The sequence below is a fragment of the Salvelinus namaycush genome, chromosome 24 (assembly GCF_016432855.1).
Source record: "Salvelinus namaycush isolate Seneca chromosome 24, SaNama_1.0, whole genome shotgun sequence".
Lineage (NCBI taxonomy): Eukaryota > Metazoa > Chordata > Actinopteri > Salmoniformes > Salmonidae > Salvelinus > Salvelinus namaycush.
In genome coordinates, this window is record NC_052330.1 from 20,053,774 (window position 1) to 20,074,341 (window position 20,568).

The 20,568-nt window shown below is 42.9% G+C and overlaps 1 non-coding gene across 1 annotated transcript; it reads left to right on the forward strand.

Moving 5' to 3' along the window:
* The first annotated feature begins 13,254 nt into the window (after window positions 1-13,254).
* Window positions 13,255-13,337, forward strand: trnal-uaa. The gene has a single exon. It is a non-coding gene; the product is annotated as a tRNA-Leu (tRNA).
* Window positions 13,338-20,568: the final 7,231 nt, after the last annotated feature.

Sequence of the window (20,568 nt, forward strand, 5' to 3'; positions counted from 1 at the left end):
CGCTTTGTGGACGAGTGAAAGTAGAAGTGGTTGTCGGAAACGGCACAGCTGTCCAGAGCATTGCGTCACAACCTGACGAAAAAGATGATGTTCTTGCCACAACATCCGAAAACCGGTTTTTCAGGCTTTAGCACGAGTGTTCGACCTGTACTGTAGGGGGCCCACAAAATAAGTTGATTTCCCTCCCCCCAATGTTTTTCTGAATATCGCTACAGTAGAAAAGAGGAGAATGTCTTCTTTATAATGATGTCAACTTTATTTCTCAACAGCTAATATTGCGCGAATTACACTCATTGGAGCCAATTATACTTTGCGTCAGGTAGCCTAGTGGTTAGAGCGTTGGGCCAATCACCGAAAGGTTGCAAGAACGGATCCCGGAGCTGACATGGTAAAAATCTGTTCCTAGGTCGTCATTGTAAATAGGAATTTGTTCTTAACTGACTTGCCTAGTTAAATAAAGGTTAAATAAATATAAATTTAAAAATCACTGACTGCAGTATCTGACATAGGCTTTGAAAAAGCACCCGTGAATAAATAGAATACTAGTGCGGCTGGTTGTCACGTTCCTGACCTTATTTGCCTTTGTTTTACTTTGTTTAGTTGGTCAGGACGTGACTGGGTGGGTAGTCTATGTTATGTGTTTCTATGTTTAGGTTCATTGGTAATTAGCCTTATATGGTTCTCAATCAGGGACAGGTGTTTGACGTTTCCTCTGATTGAGAACCATATAAATGTAGGCTGTTCACATTGTTTGTTTGTGGGTGATTGTCTTCCGTGTTTGTGTTCGTCACCACACGGGACTGTTTCGTTTGTTTAGTCTGTTCCTGTTCTTCGTGTTATGTAAGTTTTCATGTTCAGGTCTGTCTAGTTGTTTTGAGTTTATTCAAGTGTTCATCGTGTTTCGTCTTGTTATAATAAATCATTATGGATTCAACCTACGCTGCATTTTGGTCCGACCCTTACTCCTCCTCGCATTAGACGATCGTTACACTGGTAAGCTTTCTTGACTTGGACATACATTTTTGCCAACATATGGCTAACCTTTGTTTAACCAGCAAAACAGCTGCTCTTTTTTTGTTTTTTTTGTTGCTTGAATGTGTTTGGACTTTGGAATTACCTTTTTAGATAATAGGCTATATTAGAGTTTACACTTCCTCTTCCAATTATAATGTGGGGAGGTCAAAATAATGAAAAACAACCTACCAAATCTATTCATTTTAAAATGTTGATTATTTCTCCTTGTCATTATCATTCACCTGATAAGTCAGGACATGTGAAAAAAAAAAAAGTATGATTGGGGTCCCTGGGCCACTGCTGGAATTTCGTGATTTTATAGGGGCAAGGTCATTTGGCATTCAAGAGGTGCCCAAACCGCCAGGGCACTAAGGCCATCTGCCAGGGCACCAAGGCCATTAACCAAAATAGCCAATTAAATTGATTTGAAAAGCAGTAGCTATTCTGTTGTCTGATTCTGATATTTTTCTGAGGGTGTTATAGTTTTGTCCTGCATTGTTACAGCATTTTCTCCATCACAGCAATTAAGTTTCTTAAAACTGCATTGTTGATTAAGGGCTTGTAAGTAAGCAGCGGTCTAAGGCGCTGCATCTCACTTCTAGAGGTGTCACTACAGACCCTGGTTCGATTCCAGGCTGTATCACAACTGGCTGGGATTGGGAGTCCCATAGGGCAGAGCACAATTGGCCCAGCATCGTCCGGGTTAGAGTTTGGCCAGAGTAGGCCGTCATTGTAAATAAGAGCACCATACCTGTTCTGTTATTTAAAAAGTAAGTGTACATAAATAATTAGCCTACATGTCAAAGAGTAGGTTATAGCCTATGCGTATTGGCAACAGCCTGTCATGTCCAGACCAAGCTAACATGAGGGAGGTGCCTGAAAATGTAGACAAACATTAGTGAGACTTTTAATTACATGTATATATAGGCTAAACACCAGTCATGTTTGACAAATGTAATGATTCTGTCAACAGACTTGAGGCATTGTTCATTCAGATACTCTTAGAAAAGAAGGTGCTATCTAGAACCTAAAAAGGTTCTCCAACTGTGCCCAAAGGAGAACCCTTTGAAGATCCCCTTTTGGTTCCAAGAAGAACTCTTTCTCCAGAGGGTTCCACTCCACATAGAACCAAAAAGGGTTCTACCTGGAACCAAAAAGGGTTGTCCTATGGGGACAGCCTAAGAACCTGTTTGTGTAAGAGAGAAAGGCCAGTGCCTGTTGTACACTGCAACATCACACACCTTGCAATCTGAAGAGGCAATTGCAGTGCGTTCGGTGTGGTGCAAATGCTTCAAACTGTATGCGTAGATGGCTTGACTTTAGAAATGGTAGCAGAAGGTGAATGTTGAACTTTTGTTGCATTCATATCCAGATGGTGCTGCTCATACTATTTTGCGGAAAGGCACTATCGATGTGATCGAACCGTTGGTCTAGACACAATCAGGCTACCGAAAGCGCGTACAGTGGGTGACTTCACCAGCACTCCTCCCACAAGTCTCCAGAAACTTGTGTTTTGAGACCGAGAGACACCTATTGTTAGGAAGAGCCGACATCGAAGGATCAAAAAGCGACGTCGCTATGAATGCTTGGTCGCCACAAGCCAGTTATCCCTGTGGTAACTTTTCTAACACCTCCTGCTTAAAAGCCAAAAATTCAGATGGATCGTATTCCTACTGAAAATCAAGATCAACCGAGCTTTTAACCTTCTGCTCCACAGGAAGTTTCTGTCCTCCCTAAGCTCGCCTTAGGACACCTGCGTTACCGTTTGACAGGTGTACCGATATCATCAAATTGGCATCCATTCGAGTCACGCCCGGTGGTATCCTCAGTGGCTTTTCTGTCTTACAAACTGGACATCAGTTTGCCGCTACTAACCTTCAGCGGACTTGAGAACCAAATACCCATCGCAGTATCTAGCAGCACCATCAACCGGGTGTCGGAAGAAGCAACAGAAAATAATCCCCCTTCAATCATTTGCTTGCCCAGTCAACCATCTGGGACAGAGCCATAGGAACCACCTTTACCAGCGCTTCATCGATATTCCTCACTTTGACATGAGGGGGTCACAGTCACCCCACGGGTGATTTGAGTGTGACCGCGACAAGTGGGTACTATCTTTTGAATTTCATCAAGTTGACATTCAGTGATCTGTGCCCAGTGGGAACCTAGGATTATTCCGTCCATTTTCTGGTTCCGCAGCAAATCAATGGGCGTGGATGGTACTACCCACATCAGAGGTATCTTCAGTTTGTCTGGGGAGGAAGGCCTACCTCTCCCCACTTCATAGGGCATGAGCCAGATCCATGCAATGCGGGGCCAATGGGGGACCAATGGGTTTAGTCTCTGCCTCGTCTAGTGAGCGTAGAGAAGACCTCCCAACCTGCAGTGTGGGGCCGGCGAGCGCTGCCGCCAACTGCCGGAACCACCACCCCGATGAATCACCGCACGCAGCCCCTTGCGAGACCACGCACGAGAGACCGCGAGATGGGCCGCACAAACTTCCAATGGCTCGAGCCCCGCTTCGCACCCCATCCCGACCGACCCAGCCCTTAGAGCCAATCCTTATCCCGAAGTTACAGATCTTTTTTTGCCAACTTCCCTTACCTACATTGTTATAACATGCCAGAGGCTGTTCACTTTGGAGACCTGCTGCGGATATAGGTACAGCCTGGCGTGAGATTTACACCCTCAATTTTCAAGGGCCAGACAGAGCTCACCGGACGCCGCCGAAACCACAACACTTTCCAGGGCTTGGGCCCCCCTCTCGGGGTGAACCCATTCCAGGGTGCCCTGCCCTTCACAAAGAAAAGAGAACTCTCCCCGGGGCTCCCGCCAGCTTCTCTGGGATTGGTCGCGTTACCGCACTGGATGCCTCGCGGCGCCCGTCTGCCAGTCCGTGGACATTCTGAAAGTAGTTTGAGGTCAGTAGGAGCTATTGAAATTATTATTACCAAGGAGCTATTGAAATTGTAGTTTGAAAAATTTATATAAAATTGTGTAAGATGTATATTGCAAAACCTTTAGTTGGTCCATTTTCAAGGGTAGTCTGTGGACATTCTGAACCTTTGAGGTCAGTAGGTCACATAACCAAATAGCTATTGAAGGCCCAAGTGAATAGGTGTGTGAGTGACACTGTCCTTCAGGGGGGCAGAGCAGGCAAATTTAATGTAAACTTGTGTGTGTGATGAAAATGGACAAACTAAAGGGTGTGCAATGTGTAGGCCCACTGAGTGTACATTCTGAACCTTGTTTGAAGTCAGTAGGTCACATGACCAAGGAGCTATTGAAATTCTGAAGTTTACAAAATGAATGTAAAATCGTGTCATGAAAATGGACAAACTTAAGGGTGTGCAATATACAAGGGTAGTCAGTGGACATTGGGAGCTATTGAAATTAGAAACATTGAACAAATTGAAAACCCATGTAAAATTTTGTGAGTTGAAAATGGACAACCTAAAGGGCATGCAATGTGTAGGGCCACTAAGTGTACATTCTGAACCTTGTTTGGAGTCAGATCACATGACCAAGAGGCTATTGAAATTCAAAAATTAAATCATTTAAAATAGTGCAAGATGTAAATCGACAAAAAAAGTGTGCAATGTGTGTCTATGCCATCGGGTTACCTAGAACCAGTTTAGAAAGTTTTAGGAGTAATGGTTAAAGAGCTATTGGAATTTGAAATGTTTTATTTGTCACTATATTGACGGTCCCTAACTGCTGTTGGTGGATGTAAGGAAAACTACAGGCGAATATCCGTCTAATTTCCAACCTGAATCTGTCTTTACCTCGGTCTCTGAGGCCGTGTCTAGACTTGACAATTCATGCAGTTTTAGTATTCTGATTATAGACTTCTGGTCATGGAATTCCAAACGCGTCATGCGTTTACATTTAAATGGATCTACCGTGTCCTCAGTGTCCGGATTCCCTTTTCCCGCGCTATATTCAAACGTCAGTATGCATTCTACAAATGGTGGAATAGGCTAAATATGATAACACAACAACTGATGGCAGTAGCTAACTACTGTAGCTAACTTCTGTAGCTAGCTAGCAAGCAATGCTAAAGGGATTGCAAACAGGTTAGCATAACTCTAGCTAGTCAAACAAAAAAGCGTTTTTCTAAATATTAGCTAGCTGGCTAGCATTAATGAGGCCAGCAAACATCTTATAGTGTGAACGCTGCGTGTAACACATCCGGTGTCAGGATAAATAAAAAGCCAGGTCTGCTAACTTTCTTTAATTATGTTTAATTACCGCAAACAATGAATGGCAAATGCAATTCTCGTATATACGGGTTCGCTGTATCACCGCGCAGGGTTAACAGGGAACTGGCAGGAAGTACGTAAACAGCTGTTCTGATGACGTAGTTTCAACGCGTCTGTTGGCCTATCACAGTAGAGGCTGGGCGCGGTTTAGACTTTGCCCTGCCTTTGCTTTGCATTCCTTTTGTCCACATCTGGTTGCTGGGTAGATTAGATCCATCTTGTGTCTGTCGAATCTACACTGAAACAGTTCCTAATATGGTATTGTCCAGTATTCTAATCTCCTGGTTGGTCTAGAGATGCACCCCTCCCCTCTCCAGACTGTCCACAGCTTTTATGGCCTGTGTTGGTCAGTCCTTACACCTACACACACACCCCCCTCTGTATTGTTTGTGTGTGTAACAAAACAATATTCATCTTCAACCAATATGCTAACAGCCTATAGTGCATAAACATAAATCCTATTATAAGGGATTTGCGTCAATTCAAATCTGGTATCAGGATAAAATGTGATTCAGAGTCACCGAATATACTTTAAGTATTTTTATTAAACTCAAGCGATAAATGGTAAATGCAATTTTCGTATATACGGGTTGACTAACACCTCGCAGGGTAGAACAGGGAACTGGCAGGATGTAAGTAAACAGCTGTTCTTATACTGTGATAGACGTAGTTCCAACCCGTCTGTTGGCCAATCACAGTAGAGGCTGAGCGTGGTTTAAACTTGCTCAGCCTATCGCCGGCGCTCAGGCTGGTCCCAGCCTCTTGGCGCTCCTTGGTGTCCGGCGCTGTTGCTGTGTAGATTACGCTCCCACACCCTAGAGACTGAGGTCAGACAGTTCTGTAACATTGTTTGAGCTATTTGCACCTGCATAGAAAGCATACTGTTCTCGCTCAAGGTTAACCACAGCTTCTCAGCACACTATCTGGGGCAAAATGTTACTTCCAGCACACACACACAGACACCCAGGCGCCCAGGCTAACAGTTGCTAATATTCAATTATAGCGCAATAAACACAGATCCTCACACTATCATTGCGAAGCAGAATTCACCACGTGTTGGATTGTTCACCCACTAATAAGGAACGTGAGCTGGGTTTAGACCGTCGTGAGAAAGGTTAGTTTTACCCTTTCTGATGTGTTATTGCAATAGTAATCTTGCTCAGTACGAGAGGAACCGCAGGTTCAGACATTTGGTGTACTTGATTGGCTGAGGAGCCAATGGTGCGAAGCTACCATCTGTGAGATTATGACTGAACGCCTCTAAGTCAGAATCCCCCCTAAACGTAAGGATACCGTAGCGCGGTGGATCTTCGGTTGGCCGGGATAACCTGCCTCTTTTGGCAGGTGAGTAGAGCCGTTCGTGACGGGGTTGGGGTGCGGCCGGATGAGTTGCCGCCCCTCTCCTGATGCGCACCGCATGTTTGTGGGGAACCTGGTGCTAAATCACTCGTAGACGACCTGATTCTGGGTCAGGGTTTCGTACTTAGCAGAGCAGCTCACTCGCTGCGATCTATTGAAAGTCAAGGCGTCTTCCTCCACTATCCTCCTTCTTTACTTACGGGTTACCAGGTGCATGTAGAAGTGCCAGGGGCCAGAGGCCAGACACAGAGTTTGAGAGTCCAGGCAGGCGGGTACAAGGCATAAAACATTGACATTGGGCTCTGGATAGGTAGGGGGCTAGGTGGTGGTTGCCCATCCGCCCGGGCCCGTCCTCTGTTGGGACTGTGAGTCAGGTTGGGACTCGCTGTGGAAGTCAAAAGGTCACCAGGTGCACGAGGAGGCTTCCCCCAAGGCGGGGGGCACTCAGAGTCCGAGCAGGGGGCGGCCGGACTCAGCGGCTGGGGGCAGCACTCAGGCTGTGGAGGTTGGGGACTTAGTCTATGAGCGAATAAAAGCGGGCGGGGTCACCAGGTGCACAGAGCTTGTTTCAGGTTACCAAGTGCACAAGGAGGCATCTATCAAGGCAGGGGGCACTCCGAGTCCAAGCAGGGGTGGCCGGACTCTGGGGCTGGGGGCAGCACTCAGGCCATGGAGGTTGGAGTGGACACTTAGTCTGTGAGCAGAAAAAAGCGGGAGCATAGAGTCGCCAGGAGCACAGAGCCTGTTTCGGGTTAGCAGGTGCACAGAGCCTGTTTCGGGTTACTAGGTGCACGTGGTTCCTGACAGCGGGACTATAGACATTTCAGTAATTCCAGGGAGTAAGCTATACTCTAAGGCCAAGGGAGAGGGGAGTTGACCGGGTAGGGAGAGTAGATGTGGAGGCCTGGAGGTCTGTAGTTCCAGGGAGTAAGCTATACACTCTCAGGCACAGGGAGAGGGCAGGCAGGCGGGCAGGGACTGTAGGCCAGGAGTCAGAGGTCACCAGGTCAAAGGGGGCCTGTATGGAGGTCAGGAAGGCCCCAGGGAGAAGGCCCAAGTGAATAGGTGTGTGAGTGACACTGTCCTTCAGGGGGGCAGAGCAGGCAAATTAATGTAAACTTGTGTGTGAGATTAAAATGGACAAACTAAAGGGTGTGCAATGTGTAGGCCCACCGAGTGTATATTCTGAACCTTGTTTGAAGTCAGTAGGTCACATGACCAAGGAGCTATTGAAATTAAAGTTTGAAAATTTATGTAAAAACATGTGTGATGAAAATGGACAAACTAAAGGGTGTGCAATATAGAAGGGTAGTCAGTGGACATTGGGAGCTATTGAAATTAGAAACATTGAACAAATTGAAAACCCATGTAAAATTGTGTGAGATGAAAATGGACAAACTAAAGGGCATGCAATGTGTAGGGCTCACATTTCCACATGTTAATTAGCTTTGCAAAGTTAATGTCCAAATCACGAAAATAAGACCTGCGCAATGCTGTGCGCAATTTTTCCAACATGACACTTATTTGGAGTCTGCCAATATCCAGCCTGAAACTGTTTTTACCTCAGTGCCTCAGAGTATGTTTGGAGTATTTATTTCTCGCACATAAGGACAAGCTGACCAATATAATTGGTCAACTTTTGTACTATGGGGATAGTAGATTGACATAGGCTAGTGCTTTTGCTGTTTTTTACTCAACTTGTTGGCTGAGGAAAAGTAATATGGACAGTTCTTCTATATGGAAGGCCAAAAGTTTCAAATAGTCGTACCCGGAACACGCCTTAACACTTGTAATTATCATTTTTCACTTGCTATTTTCAAGCGTCAAATGTCATTTTTTGTACTCGTGATTTTTTTCACCTGTCCAGTGTGTGTTTACAGGCGACTTGAACACCTGTTATGGGCATTTTTACACTCGTTCATTACACCTGTTCAGTGTGCATTTACAGGTGATTAGAACGCTTGTTATGGGTATTTTACATGTGTTCATTACACCTGTTCAGCCTATTGGGCAAGGAATGGCGTTTTTGTAGTTGTTTTTGGATAATTGCCGAAAACAACTTATTTAGTAGCTAACATCACATTTTGTGATTTAAAAAAAAAGCACATTAAAGGCTTCATAATTCAGAAAGATATTTTTTCATTTTAATTAGCTATACATCATTTTTCCTTGTCTGAAGTATCAAGTGTGTATATATATATAAATTGTGACTCTTTCCATCCACCAGATGGGATTGTTTTGCGAAAAGTACCTACTTTTCCAAAATCCCATTTGTTTGAAAAATGAAAGCAATAATAGTCACTATACTTTCCAAACCACAAAGGCTGAATTAAAATGTTTTCTAAAAAATCATTTATAAACTGTTACGGAGGCAAGACCAGGGAGCACAACATTTGAGATAAATAAGCTTCTTGTGCCTATGGAAAATGTCTGGGATCTTTTATTTCAGCTCATGAGACCAACACTTTACATGTTGCATTTTGTATATACATCCATGTGAAAATGTGGTGCAAACTGAGACGTCACTGCTCTGGCTAGCTGTCTGTCCAGTACATAACATGCACATATCTAATGTTATCTTTTAAGGCTACTTCTACACAGTTTATTTCGTCATTGATAGGATGTACGTTTATCCTACTTATTCCCTGACATTGTCCAAGTTCTCATTAAGGGAAATAAACATTTACAGTAGACATTTCCCCGATCATAGCCTAGCTCAAAACTAATGAGACTGTTTCAGCATGTAAAAAGTAACAGTACAAAACATACATTATTTTAGCAAACATAAAATAAGTGAATTGACTGAATAGATATTAAATAAACGTTTCAAAACAATACATACTATAGACCTGCTAAATTACTCACATCCAGCATTAGAAACAGAATAAACTAAAATAATTCTGTATTTATTTCAGATGTAACAATTGTTGATGAAGCAAACATTGTATGACTTGTTGAAGGTATGGTAGAAAGAAGCTGTCTGTTTTCCTCCCCCTCCATCCATGGTGCTCATTCAACATAGCATTTGGAGATTCCTGTGAACATCAACAGTCATAAACATGTCATTCTGAACAGCAACATCTTCCTAACAAGAATTTAGACCAGTTGACAATTCAACAGAATTCAGTCTTGTTCATGTTGATGATTGGTACATGAGACAGATAACAAGATAGCAAGCCATGGTATATCAGACTGTATACCACGGGTATGGGTCAATATTACTTGTTTACTGTTGCAATTACGTTGGTAACCTTGGGGGTTGGTCGTGCCTGAATACAGCCCTCAGCCCTTGTATATTGTCCATATACCACAAACCCCTGAGGTGCCTTATTGCTTAAATATAACACAGATACATGTGCATGTGAGGTTTAAAATAATAATGTTACTACTACTAGCTTGCTCTCTCCCTGCTTTTCCTGAACATGTTTATCTGATATAGCTAGTTGTTATTGTTCTTCCTTGCTCATCCAAAGCAGGCTTTTCTCCTCCTCGCTAGTCTTCAGATGCTTGACTACATGATCATCATGTTGTGGCTGTAACATGGACATTGCATTAGAACAACATCTAGATACATTCTTAGAAAAAAGGGGTTCCAAAAGTGTTCTTCAGCTGTCCCCTGAGTATAACCCTTTTTGGTTCAAAAGTGGTTCTACTTGGAACCAACAAGGGTTCTTCAAAAAGTTATCCTACGGGGACAGCTGAATAACTTTTAAAGTTCTAGATTGTAGCTTTATCAGATAGACATTTTCAGGAAAAGCAGCTCATTTACCAAGCCAATAAAATGTCTCTGATATAAGTAGCTAGTAATTCTTGTTATATAAGCTTTCCTCCTCCTCGCTGGTCTGCAGATGCTTGAGTACTTTACATTTCCTAGAACTAACAACTTTATCAGATAGACATTTTCAGGAAAAGCAACTCATTTAGCAAGCCAATAAAATACCTATTGCATGGTTCAACCTTGAAATATAGCTACTCAAGATAGAGATCTTACCTTTTTATATCTGTAGCAGTTCTCTCACCTTGTCTGGGCACTGCAACAGCCAGATCTTATTCCCCCTTCTCTATTGGCTAGATTCTGCAGGGAGCTAGCATGTTCTCCTAAAACATTAGCTAATAGCTAAGTTAGCCAACTTGAGCAAATAAATCTCAGCTTGCTAATTAGCAAAGCCAACCAATTACACAACAAATATACACAAAGTAAATAATTATTTTCTAAATTAATGTTAGTCTCAGCCAAATGACAAGTACAAAGAACTATTGCTCTGTCCCACAACGTAACAACCATTAGTTACAGGCTAGACAGAAGACTATTGCTAGTTAGCTAATTAGCCATGCTATTTCAATGAAAATAAGCTAGCTAGCCAGCGTCAGCTTTGTAGTTGTAATGCTATATGGAAAAATATGTTTTAATTTCTTCCTCCAATTGTCAACAATGCCAAATTTTAACAATTTGATCCATATTTAGAAACATCTCCTCCCTCCCTGAGTAAGCGATTCGTCGCAACAGGCCGGAAGTCAAACAAAGTCAAACTCACTGAAATTGAGGTGGGACAGGCTACAATGTGGTACTTTCAGACGTATGAAATGTACCCGTTACTACACAGGCGCTCAGAACGTGTGCAATGGCAGAATTTCATGAGTCTGAAAGTACAATATTCAAACATTCTAATCACCTGTAAATGCACACTGAACAGGTGCAATGAACACGTGTAAAAATGCCCATACGACTTCAATATGCGCCTAGGAATTCGATAAGGATGCGCTGTTGCATCCTAGATGACAGTCTTCACTTGTAGCCTACCTCGGAGCTGCGTTGCCTGTGAGACAGATTTTGCTAGCTAGAACTTTTGTGTTTCAGATAGCCATGTGTCATACACATTTGGCACTTTTGACACTTTCGGAACTGCCCGGGTGAGGACCATAGTAGTAGATAAGTTGCTGAACATTATTTCACTTGTATGGCCTGCTTGTTTAGAACGTTTGCAAAAACAATATGAATACATATATCTAATCTAGCCTTAAGCGCGGTATGCACAAGATCGCTAACGTTAGCCAGAGATACGTATATAATGAGGAGATGCTCATGTCTCCTCCCTAAAAATGGGAGTCATCCCAAAGCGGAAGGCAGGCTACAAGCTTGGGTTAGTTATACACAATTTTGGTTTAGGCAGATATGTTTTATACTAAACCAAGATAGACCACAGCCTGTCGTTTCCAATGGGAACAAATTAGTCATAGTGGGCACAACAAGCAAGGAGGTGGGCAGAGCCAAGCACGAGGTAGCGAGATCCTATTGGCCCGTTCTAGCACGCATCTGTATATTTCCGTTGGAGAACGCCTACTATGTGAAGTGCGCGTGTGCAATGACTCAATTTGCCTTTGCACGCCTTCTAAACAACGCGATTTTTAAAAACTTTGGCAAATAGTAAGTATACAACATTTTGTCCACTCTGTTCATAACATATTATAGTTTTAGTAACAGAAAACTGTATTAATATCAAAAGTTTCATCGATGAGAAAATCTGCTGAATGTCGGGCAAAATCCATCTCCTTCCATCTTCTCCCACTGGGCTGCCTTTCACTACCATATTTGGTAGTGAGTGGTAAAGCCAAGCGGATGCTTCACATGTATACATCCGGTGAAATATCTCTCATTGTTCTAGCTGTGGTTTAGGGGTGTGTTCGTAAATTCAATCTGGAGTGCCAAAGAACAAATTCTGGGCGTTCGTAAATTCAGAGTATTGTCAGATTGTCCGTTCGTAAATTCAGAGCGCACACTGGACGCTCTGGCCGAGGAGTAGGGTTGATCCGAGCTTTCTGACCTCACAACGGTAGTCAAGCACCCGAGGTAACTAGCTAATGTTGGCTAGCTTGCTAGCTACTTCCAGACACAAATGAGAGAACACCTCACTCTGACCATTTTACTCGCCCCAGCAGAGCTGGTTAGGCTGTTTTCCAGAGCGTTGGTGATTGTAACTGTGCTGCTGGCAACAATTTAATTACGCATATTTTGCCGACGTTTATTGACACTGGCCATATTCAACGGGTGTTGGGCGTTCGTAAATTCGTCAGTCATAGTTATTCTGCGCTCAGGCGAGTGCTCCTGAAAGCGGAGTAGATAGCCAGAGTGAATTTACGAACGCACCTATAGATCTTCAAATTTTGCCCATATATCTGGCCTTATTGTGGACAGATTTTGGCGAGAGTTAAACATCTCGCTTCGCCTCTTCTTCTCTTCGTTAGCTTGCTAGCTACAATTACAATAATATGGCTAGCTACAGTAGGTAGACTGCACGTGTATGCTAGCTAGTTTGCCAGCTAGCTATGAGCTAAGAGTGAAATTAAGCTGCACAAATAATTATATTTAGACTTATCTTGAAATGTGAATCCTGCGTTTGCTTAAGTTGAATAGTAGCCAGCTAATAGCTTAACTAGCAAACGATAGCATATCAGTTATCGAGGGTTCCTTGGTAGCTCATCGTCTGTTTCATGCAGCTGCCGTGTTGAAATGGATTGCTCGGCAAACTGTACAAACACATGAAAAGTCTGCGTAGTAACGTCAATGGGTAACTTTCCAGCAACTTTATTTATCAATACGTCGTTGCAGTAAGGTGTGTATACCAGGATGGCCGAGTGGTTAAGGCGTTGGACTTAAGATCCAATGGACATATGTCCGCGTGGGTTCGAACCCCACTCCTGGTAGAAAGTTTTGCTCAAGGAAAGCACTTCCATCGAAAATATGCGGCGTTGTTATTCAATTGAATTGGTTGTGGTAAACGGTTTGTACTGTAGTGTGTTTAGTCTGTCACATGCTGCAGTCAGTCTGTCGCAATAAACAACATTAAAACGTTAGAGCGTAATCTGGCTACACTTTCAGTGTGTTACATTGTAACAACGTAATCCGGCAACACTTTCAGTGTGTTACATTAAAACATTATATCTGATAGTTGGGCTGCTGTTATTGTAACACCTTCATGTCACATAAGAAGCAGTTGAATATATTAACTGACTATAAATGTCTTGTTTATGTCAAATGATAAAGTGTAGCCAAGGCTACCCCCTACTGGTCAATAAAATATATTGCCTTGATTCTAACTACGATGTAATAACCTAATGTTGTTGTAATAAAAACGGTGGGTTATGATGTTTGCTTTACAAAAAAAGTATATAATGTGCTGATTGTTGAAATAAGCAACATGTACTTGACTTTTACTTGTATTTTACTCATGAGCTTCACGCCACATCTCTATTTAGAATATTTTTACAGTAAGCCTAGGCCCTAATATTTAATCAATGAATAAATGGCAAGACTAAATGAATCCTGCTGGACACAAGGGGGCGCTAGAACTCCTTTATGTGTAGGCCTGCACTACATGCCCTTTCAATTTCATAATTGTCAGGCCAGCGGCACCACATTTTTTTTTTTGATTTAACCTTTATTTCACTAGGCAAGTCAGTTAAGACTAAATTCTTATTTACAATGACAGCATACACCAGCCAAACCCGGACGATGCTGGGCCAATTGTGCGCCATCCTATGGGACTCCCAATCACGGCCGGTTGTGATAGAGCCTGGATCATCTCCATCACAGAATAATAATTAGAGCAGTATTATATATCTCAGAAAGCAACACTTTATCCTAGGTTTACATATATCTATGTAACTACACAGTAATATAACAGGTAGAGTTACATGATAACGGATTTGTACATGTAAGAGTGGTGAAACTTATTGCAATATCTGAGACAGATACTGCTGCCGGTGTATTCAAAGTGTAATATTAAATGTTGACTTAGCATGTAACGGTGACCTGTCATCTGCCTTTATGTGGCCCATCATGAGGCTGCATTTGGCCTATTGTTATTTTCCATTCAAATCAACTACTCTCTCCAACTGGTTTATAGGTCAGGATAGGTCTTACATTCCATCTTCATTTTGCAGTCTTCCTCCCAGGTCGGCTCATTTTACCTGTGCGGTTACCTGACACCTGTGCAAGGGCCCTGCTGAGCGCTCATTTGTGCAATCAATCCTCTTCTATGGTCTGCGCGAGGAAGCGCACACAAAGAGGCAGTGACAACTGAAACGAGGGAGGGAGAGGGGACAAGGCAACATCACTAAAGCCACCGGGGCCCAGGCAGAGGATGTTGTTTAGATTTCCATTAGGCCTACTCAATCTTGACCAGCAATGGTTGCCTTTGGGATGTTGGCCTTTAATATCAATTATATATTTAGGCCAATCCTAGATAGGCTTACTCATTATTAATTATCTATGTGTGTGTGTCTGATTAACTCAAGATAAAGGAAAGGAAAACCTAATTCAAAGGGATGAATGTGAAACATGCACCACTGTCATTGTTTCTAGTTGATCCCAGAAGAGCTATCCACACCTGTAAACTACACTGCTATCAAATATTTTTCCACCTACCTTGATGATCTTCAAACTGTTGACATGCAACCATGTTTCATAAACGCACATCATCAATAATTTCAGATTGCATATCTCATAGTTATAACATATAGGATATAGGCCTACTGTATAGGGTATGTTGCATTGTCAATGTCAACAGTTGAATGTCATTGGGGCTTTTGCTTTTTTGTAACATGTAACCGCTCTGAGATATCAAGCATCTTCAGTGGCATGGAATGTATCGCCTTGACTGCAGACAAATGCACAAAGCATTGGTTTATACTATTATTTGAGACATTGGAAGGCAAACAACAATAGCAGCCCAAGTTCTATTAGCCCTAGTCCATGTGAAATGAGTGGCCTAATCAAACTAAATCAATAATAATTAACCAATAACCACAAGATCCATTTATTTGAGATAAAGTGACACAACAGAAAAACACAAATTGTATTTTGGGTACGGTTACATCTTAACATTTTTGATTGAGTTGGTTTCCACACGCGATTCAAAAGTTTTCATATCCTTCGTCGGGGGAACCACCATCATGGCTGGAAAGAGTACAGCTTTAATTTTTTTTGCAGTTGAGCTAACCACTGTCCTTCACCTAACCTGCCACGTTAATTATCCTAACCCGCTCCGGAAATTATCTTAACCTGCTACGAAAATTAAACTCTGACAAAAACTGTTGGCCTGTCCATTCCAGTCAAAACCGGGAACCAACTCAAGCGCGTGTGCGCGCGGTCACGTGACGCCGACCGCGCCATGTTTCCATCTGCGCGTCAGAAGTTTGCGTGCAGGCAGGGAAAGGTAGCAACAGGAACAAAGTTTGGGACGGACTCCCTCGTTAGCAGAGCGGGTTTCTCCCGTAAAATGAGCTAACATTTTTTCATCAACAAAAAAACTGAACACACCCGATAACCATCAGGAAGACAACGGACCCACAAACAGCAGTTTCTTAGATGCTTTGGGAAATCGCTATTGTGAAGTGTGTTGATGTGCTGGACTGTGCTTTTTTTTTTGCATAGTTTGGAGTGCCCCCGCCTCTTAAAATGGCTTAAAGGTCCTCGTGTTGATATATTTTAACATTTAAGATAGGGTATTTTTGTTAGCTTGTAATTTTTCACAAATACAGCGAACTTTTAATTATATTTTTTTGTGCCAAAATACGCTGATTTTCCACGATCGCGCCCCCTGATTGACAGGAGCGAAGGTGAGTGTAATTTGTTTAGCAAACACTCGAGATGAAAATATGGCTACATAGTAGCCGAAATAGGCTATCATTATTTACGCCAATACACTCAAGAAAACACAATGTAGCCTACTTGCCAAATCAATAAATCATCTATTGTCTGAGATTGTGTAAGGACCTTGTGATCCAACTAGCAATGCATTGTTTCTTTATCATTTCTTGAACCACTTGTTGAATCATATTTGCTGTTTTTGCAAGTGTAACAGTGCCATATCCCATAGTTCAAAAGAGTCTGCTAGCCACATATTTTTAATGTTCGTGCTAATCTGATCGGATTAAAATGACAGATGAGTATTGGCCCGGAAAATTGCAGACATTGGAGCCATTCAAAGCAAACGATTCGTGTTAATAAGATATTTATAACTGGGTATAGCTACAACTGTATACTTTAGTGCAATCAATTCTACATATGCTTGCTATTTAATGCAATTTACTGAAACGTTTAAAGGCCCTTTAACTTGGCTAAACTAGTCGACTGGGTCCGTTGCTGATGTTTTTTGCCTTCGGTTGTCAAAGCAATTTTAATTTTTGGAGGAGGAACTGAAATTGAGAAGACACTGGCCAATTGGTTTTTCTGTTTTTCATCTTTACAGATACTATATTTGGATGCTTACATCACTCCCCAAGCATTAATACTTAGGCTAGTTACAGATAAAACGTGTCCCTATTGAGTCTTCTTTCCTCTCATGGTAGAGACATATTAGTGTTATTCAAATTAACTTTGTGGTCTTATGAAGGGTTTATTTTTGTATAATTTTTTTAAACCTTTATTTAACTAGGCAAGTCAGTTAAGAAAAAAAAATCTTATTTATTAACTGAACTACTTAAACTCTTCATACGGTATACAATGTAAAGTGTTGATGTATGCCAATGACATTACCGTTCATCTATTCTGGATGAACTGTGGTAACAGATTTAGTTAACTTTGACCTCAATTTCTATTATAACCTCCAATTAATACTCTGCCAAACGTCATCCTTCTCTGATTTGCTCAGTAAGATCACATAACAGTCCCATTAAATGTGTACATGACAAATCACAGCACAACTCACCACATAGAGGTCAAATTATTTAAAGTACATGATTTGTGAAAACAGCTCTTTGGATAATAATGGATGGAGTTGTCCTGTGTTTAGTGTAGAGAGAGGTGAGATCACGCTCTGCTTGTAGGCCAGGTCAACAACCTCGCTTTGTGCACTCTCACAACACACACACAGCTGTCAGTTTATCCTGTGTCGCGGAACAACCTTTCCCCTCAGCCTCTTTGGCATGGCCCTACACCTGTGTGTGTAAGGTGTGTGTGTCAGTGGGGTATGGTGAGAAAGTCTTCCATTTTAATGAGGAGTCTCATCTTCTTACTTCTGCAGGGCAGCTGCATTTAACCATCACACAATTTTTCTAGCTGTCTTATAAAACAGGAGAGTTCTGTTGTGGTCATAGTTCTCCGACACATATGGATGAGTAGAACAGACCAATGTTTTTTCATGTGATGTTATTAGACAAGACCAGATTCAATCAACCAACCAAGCTAGGCCTCAATAGCATCCAAGGAAATAATAAGTAGTTAAAAACTTTCAGTACATTTGTTTTTCATATTTAGGTGACGTTGGATCTGAAGAAGTGGGACTCCTTTTAAAAAGTTAACAGATTAACATTCTAACGGAGGTAAACAGACAAGGACCTGGTGGACAAAATGGCTACCATGGCGTCACCTGGCGACGCTATCGAGGAAGCAGCCAATGATGAGTTCAATGACATCATCAAATGGAGATCTGGTACGTCCAATCATTGACCTCTTAATTAGTCAAAAGCATTTATCTTTTGGCGCATTGTCCTTGTTGGCAATGGCTGAGTCAACTGATGATACTTGTTTAGTAGTGTGTGTGTGTGTCATGCATTCCGCATGAGGTCAGATAAGATATGACCGTGTGTGTTGCTTGTACGTGTACAAAGGCATCAGTCCAAAGGATATGCTAACAAGGCCAGAAATCCTGTTTAAGGTGGATAACTTTAGGTCCCATTGTTGGAGTGACAGAAAGAGCCTATGGGAATAAGAGAGAGCAAGATATGGTTTGAGGTAAGGACTCGAGTGAGGGAGGAAGGGAGATGGGGAGGAAGGAGAGCTACAAAGACAGAGGAGAAAGAGAAAGCAAAGGGAAAAGGAGGAATGCAGGGATGGGTTACAAGCCACACCTTTCATTCCCTCTCCTTTTGAACTCATCATTCTCACAATAGTCTTGTGTCTCAGTCTTGTGTCTGTGTGTGGCATTGAGAGCCTTTTACGTGGCAGTTCTCCCATAGTGTTTGAGTGTCTTGATTGTAACAGTGATTAGGCCCAGGGTCATTGTTCTATGCAATGCTGTGCTGTGTCGTGTTGACTGTTGAAAACACTTTGAAACTGTCATCACTGGGGAGGTTGACAGTCCATGTGTCTCAGTGTCAGTGAGTGTATGCAGTCACTTTGCCACAGTTGGGAGGATATGACTGTATTAGCCCATAGGGCAGCTACAGTGGTTATCCTTTTCCCTTGTCCTGTCTCCCAGTGGTTTTAAGTTCCAGCCCTCAGAGCGGGCACTAAGCCCAGCTTTTTGGAACGCCAGCAGATTCCAGGCCAGGAATTCAACCATTCCGTTGGACTTTGTAATTTACAACGCTTGTCTCCAGACCACAATGCTTTTCTTATAAGGATTTAGGTTGCCTAGCAACCCTAAAAGTAGTGTTTTCTTTTACCGCTCAGATGGAGAATTTAGCACATAGCTGAGGCGCTCTCTGAGAAATATAGCCGACACTAGGGATGTGACAAATGGACAATTTTGCGTAATGGTTTTCCATTAAAACTTCAATGTCAATTCTTAATACAGTACCAGTCAAACGTTTGGACACACCTACAGATTCCAGGGTTTTTCTTATTTTTTTAAACTTTTTTCTACATTGTAGAGTAATAGTGAAGACATCAAAACTATGAAATAACACATATGGAATCATGTAGTAACCCAAAAAGTGTGAAACAAATCAAAATATATTTGAGATTTTTCAAAGTAACCACCTGTCACGGCCGTCGAAAGAAGAGGACCAAAGCGCAGCGTGGTCAGCGTACATATTCCTTTTTATTTTGAATGACGCCGACAAAAACAATAAACAATACAAAAACGACCGTGAAGCTTAAGGGCTATAGTGCCACAAACAAAGACAACCTCCCACACAGAAAGGAGGGAAAAGGGCTACCTAAGTATGGTTCCCAATCAGAGACAGCGATAGACAGCTGTCCCTGATTGAGAACCATACCCGGCCAAATCAAAGAAATACAAAAACATAGAAAATATAACATAGAATGCCCACCCAAATCACACCCTGACCAAACCCCAAATAGAGACATAAAAAGCTCTAAGGTCAGGGCATGACAGTACCCCCCCCCCCCCCCCCCCCCCCCAAAGGTGCGGACTCTGGCCGCAAAATCTGAACCTATAGGGGAGGGTCTGGGTGGGCATCTATCCGCGGTGGCGGCTCTGGTGCGGGACGTAGACCCCGCTCCACCTCTGGCTCACCCCACTTTGGTGGCGCCTCTGGTGCGGGGACCCCCGTCGCCGACCCCGGACTGGGCACCCTCGTAGCGGGCCCCGGACTGGGCACCCTCGTAGCGGGCCCCGGACTGGGCACCCTCGTAGCGGGCGCCGGACTGGGCACCCTCGTAGCGGGCGCCGGACTGGGCACCCTCGTAGCGGGCCCCGGACTGGGCACCCTCGTTGCGGGCCCCGGACTGGGCACCCTCGTAGCGGGCCCCGGACTGGAGACCGTCGCTGGAGGCTCCGGCCTGGAGACCATCGCTGGAGACTCCGGACTGGAGAACGTCGCTGGAGACTCCGGACTGGAGAACGTCGCTGGAGACTCCGGACTGGGGACCTTCACTGATGGGAGGAGAACCCTACCCGGCCAAAACAAAGAAATACAAAAACATAGAAAATAGAACATAGAATGCCCACCCAAATCACACTCTGACCAAACCCAAAATAGAGACATAAAAAGCTCTAAGGTCAGGGCGTGACACCACCCTTTGCCTTGATGACAGCTTTGCACACTCTTGGCATTCTCTCAACCAGCTTCATGAGGTGGTCACCTGGAATGCATTTCAATTAACATGTGTGCCTTTTTTTAAAGTTAATTTGTGGAATTTCTTTCCTTCTTAATGCGTTTGAGCCAATCAGTTGTGTTGTGACAAGGTAGGGTTGGTATACAGAAGATAGCCCTATTTATTAAAAGACCAAGTCCATATTATGGC